Genomic DNA, 5,056 nt, shown 5'->3' on the forward strand with positions numbered 1-5,056 from the left:
ACCGAAAAGGTTTTTATTCTAGGCTGACCAAAAAGTGTTTTGTCAAAAAGAGACTCTTTTCTCATTTACATTCATTAGCAGGAAAACCTAAGATGGGAAATTTACTGCTTAGGATTGGGCAAAGTCAAATTTTTAGATTTCCCAGAGAGTCTGTCTCAGTCTGATTAGTCAGCAGAATAAGGGGGGCTTGTTTGGCCATCTGTGTCCTCCCCGATGTCTCTTACCTTCACAGAGACAAGGTTTACAACGTGTGGTTCAGAAACAAAAAGTACTTTCAGGTTCAAGTGATCTGTCCTCCAAGTTTCCTTTAACTAAAGCTGATTCTCTGCCTAAATGGAGACTCACATCTCTCTTGGCACATTGTCTCCTTCCACAATCCCAATAGAGTATCTTCTGGTCAGACCTGCGGAGTGGGCATACTGCCCAGAATGGGGCCCTCTACTTTTCTGAAGACGCCAGCCTGATTCAGGAGCTCCCGGCTCAGCACACTTTCTCCCAGGCCTGGGGAACTGGCAGCAAGGAGACCTGACCACACTGGATCTTAGAAGGGAAGCTGGTGAAGGTACCACTCAATGGAAAGGCTGCGGATAATCACGACATGGGTCTTTGCTTGGTATGACTGCCCTTCTTGGCATGGAGACGCGCTTATCCCCAGACCCAGCACACTCGAGAAAGGCCTGGAATCCTGGCATTTGAAGCAGGTGGGAAGGACAAACTTTGTGTTTCCCAGACTTTCACTCCAACCACACCTCAATTCCACTGAGACTCAGAAGCTCCAAAGCCTGACTGTTTTTAACGCATCAGGGCCGACACGTCGTTCTGCCTCTCAACTAGTATTCTTGCCAGACCGACTCAAGATGCTTCCTTCCCGGTGATGATGTGTGCGGGGGGGTTTGTCGTTCTCCTTTTCTATTTTCAAAAATTTTGGCTTTCCATTCTGCTTGAGATATTTATAACGGTAAGAAGATTTCCGTTTAAAATATAGGTTTGATTATTATTCAGACATGGCAAGGCCACACAAACATATCGAGAGACGACTGCCATTGAAAAGATCGTTTGTTACAGGGGCCATACACAACCTGCACGGCCCACCATCGCTCTGCATGAAGTCATTCCATTCAGGCCTGTGGTAAGGAGGGTCTCCAAAGCTGTGTGGCTCTACTTCGCTGGTGCCTACTTTGGACATAACGGGTGCTGCAAACATCTCTCAGTTCTCCTGAGCCCCTGACACCCTCTGCCCCAAAGACAGAGACAGAATCACAGTAGCCGCCCCACCTGAGGGAAATCCAGAGCGCAACCGTCTCAGAGACCCGTCCATGTCCCTTTTTGCTCCTATTTTTTAAACCGATTTAACTACTCATGGGCTTTTATTCATCCGTTAACGCATTTATTGCATTCCTAAAAAAATTCCACTAGGAATTTTTGATTTGCATTGCATTGAATTTACCAACTACTTTGGGGACAATGAATATCTTTACTAAGCTAAAACATCCTCTCCATGAACATGACTTACATCCCCAATTGTTATCCTTTAACAAACTTTCAAATTTTCTCTGTGAACGTTTATGCATTTTTTTAGGTTTATTACGAAGATGGTTAACATTATATTGTATTGTATTTTTTAACTATGAAGAATTGTTGTAGAGAAATGCTATTAATTGTAAAAACTTTATCTTGAATATCGCACTGAATTCTTTTAATAGTTTTTTTAAAAAAATTTTATTTATTGTAATTCGTTTCAAGTATACAGTACATTGGTTAGACATCTATATAGTTTGTAAAACGGTCCCCCCCAATTGCTCCCTCCCTTCCTCGACCCTCCACCTAGCCAACGTATTCATTCTAATTGCATTCCCTATGCCGTGCTCCCCATCCCCGTGTCCATCCATCAGCTACCAATTTGTTTAATAGTTCTAATAGTATACCGTGAAACCGAGTCTACGATTTAGAGGAATTTAAGGGGACAGTCTCCATCATTTCAATTCACTTATGGATAGTGTTCTATTTCATTCTTCTCTTTCTTCTTATACCCATTGCAATTTACATTTTCCCAGACATATATTTTATCTAGGTGACCACATTTATTAGCATATGCTCTTTTCTTTCTGACTCATGAATTCTGCTGGTTCTACCTTTCTATGTGTTTGTTCTCTTCTTGAGGATTGATACTGCTATCCTACACCTTCTTTAACTTTCTAATAATTTCCATCCCTCTTTCTGTTGCCTCTTGGTAAAGTTCCTGGAGCTGTTCTGTCAGCTAACTATTTATTATTCAGTTGTATCGATCTGTTCTTTATCTCTTTATTCAGGTGTTTAACTAAGTATTCTCTGTATAATTTTATTTGATTTTGATTCTTTTTCAGAATTCATAGTTCCGACTTCATATTGCATTTCATCCCTTTGGATGATATTTATGAAGTTTCATAAGTTCTCTTTGCTTCTCTCCAATTCATTAATTCTAGGAGATCTACTATTATTTTTCAGCTTGTTGTCTTTATTTGTTATTTATTTATTTATATTAGTTTCACGTATACAGTCCATTGGTTAGACATCTATATAGTTCATAGAACGATTCCTCCAGTCGCTCCCTCCCTCCCCTGGCCCTCCACCTAGCCATCATATTAATGCTAACTGCATTCTCTCTGCCGTGCTCCCCCTCCCCGTGAGAAACTATCAACTACTAATTTGTACTTCTTTAACTCTTCACCCCATTCTCCCACCCCCAACCCCCCTCCCCTTTGTCCGTCACCAAATTGGCCATATATTTGTGAGTCTGTTTTTGATTAGTTTGTTTTGTTCCTTAGATTCCGCAAATAAGTGAAATCATATGGTATTTACCTTTCTCTGTCTGACTTACTTCGCTCAGCATAATAACCTCTAGGTCCATCCATGTCGTTGCAAATGATAGGATTTCATTTTTTTTTTAAAGGCTGAGTAATATCTCATTGTATCTATGAACCGTAATGTCTTTATCCAATTGTCTGTTGAGGGGCATTTAGGTTGCTTCCATATCTTGCCTAGTGTAAATTGTGCTGCCAAGAATACTGGAGTGCATAGATCTTTACGAATTATTGTTTTGGTTTCCTTTAGATTAATACCAGCAGTGCAATTGCTGAGTCAAAAAGTATATCCATTTTCAATTTTTTCAGAAACCTCCATACTGTTCTCCATCGCAGCTGTACCAATTTGCAATCCCACCAACAATGTATGAGAGTTCCCTTTTCTCCGCTTCCTCACCAACACTTTTGATTTATTGATGATAGCCATTTTGACAGGTGTGAGATGATATCTCATTGTGGTTTAATTTCCATATCTCCGATGGTTAGCAAACTTGAGCATCTTATCATATGTCTATCAGCCATCTGTATTTCCTCTTTGGAGAAGTATCTGTTCAGGTCTTCTGCCCATTTTTTAATTGGATTGTTTGGTTTTGGTTGTCGAGTTGTATATGTTGTCATTGTTTTGTAGCAGCTGTGCTACTTGGATGTCTGGTAGCTTTGCCCTGTGAGCTCATTCTCCCTGTGAAACTCAGCTCTTTTGCCTAGAATCTACGTGAGTGTGTGGACGAGGTTCTAGCATGGACCACACTCAGTGAGTGACGGTGTCGAGGTATAGTGCCTCAGGAGGGGGACAGTGGTGAGTGGTCTCCAGAGCAGAAGGTGAAGAACACCACTGTCCAGGATGAAGCCTCTCGTTAGCTATTTCTAGGCCATTTGGTCGCCTTTACCTCCTCCCTGGCTCTGCCCCTTTGCAAGAAGTTCCTTTGGTTATTGAAAACATCGAGCCCTCAGGGTATAAACAAGGACTGGAGAGGAAGAAACCAGCAAGAGCTAACATGCCTCTCTCCATACCCTGGCCTCAGCCCTGCTGGGCTCAGGTACTGACCCCTCTCTCGCCCCCTGGCTCCTCCACCAGCCCATGAGGAGCTGGGCTGCCCAGCCCATATTTCTGACTCGTAGTGAGGGAAGGGGTGTGCAGACAGTGACCCCAAAGGCTAATACTGTGCAAAGAGCTCATCCCCAACTTCCTCTGAACAGGAGCTTGGCATTTCCTGCTGGGCTGCAAATTTATTGCATACCACTCTCACTTCTACTAAGAGGGGCCTCCAGGATTAGGTGAAGGAAAGCAGAGTACCTCTATTTGATTGCCCTCGAAAGGAAGCCAGCTTAGACAACACTCCTCACTGGCTGAACCAGCGGAGCAGGAATTTCTGTGCCTCAAATCTGACAGCTTAGCATAGGCAGACAGAGTGGTGAAGGAAGCCATCCAGGGCTCCCGTGAGGTTTTCTGGCCCAGCCTGTCAGAGCTTTAGATATAAAGGTTTTCATTTCTGACTTTTTTGCCATCTGGCCCAGCAGGGACCATGCTGAGCAAATGACCAGTAAAGAAAGACACTACCTGGAGGAGCTGTCACCTAACCCAGGGATTCCCATCCCTGGGCCACCTGTCCGGTGCCAGTGAGTGGCCTTTTAGAAACTGGACTGCACAAAAGGAGGTGAGCAGCAGGTGTGAGCGAAGGTTCATCTGTAGGTGAAGCCGCTCGCCAGCCCGAGCATCGCCGCCTCACTCCTCCTCAGATCATCAGGCGTTGGATTCTCCTGGGAGCACCGGTCCCTGGTGCCAAGAAAGTTGGGGACCACTGCTCTAACTGCACACCTTCCAGCAGCCTGGCCCAGGTGCCCATCCTGATCCTCCCCAGCCTTCCTCTCTGACGCCCAGGTGACCTTGCCTCAGCCCCTCCAACTCTGACAGCAGAGCCATCCTCCTGACCTTTTCCTCACGGTTGCACAATGGCGAAATGACCTGTGGACGAAGACAGCCACCAGTGTCCAGGAAGCTTTCTTTTGTAATTTTTTAGGGGAAATGACCTGGAGAGACTTTCCCCAGGTGCCAAGTCTGGCCTTTCTTCCCTCCCCATGAGCCCGGCACAGAGGGCTCAGTATTAATACCAGCCACTCTCCCCAGCAGCCAGGGACCAGCAGCTCTGCTCCAACAGAAATCAGGTGAGGGGCTACTCCCAGAAGTGACTGGTTTAAAAAAGCTACTCTGTTTTCTC

The sequence above is a fragment of the Pteropus alecto genome, unplaced genomic scaffold, assembly GCF_000325575.1.
Source record: "Pteropus alecto unplaced genomic scaffold, ASM32557v1 scaffold71, whole genome shotgun sequence".
In the NCBI taxonomy this organism is placed as follows: domain Eukaryota; kingdom Metazoa; phylum Chordata; class Mammalia; order Chiroptera; family Pteropodidae; genus Pteropus; species Pteropus alecto.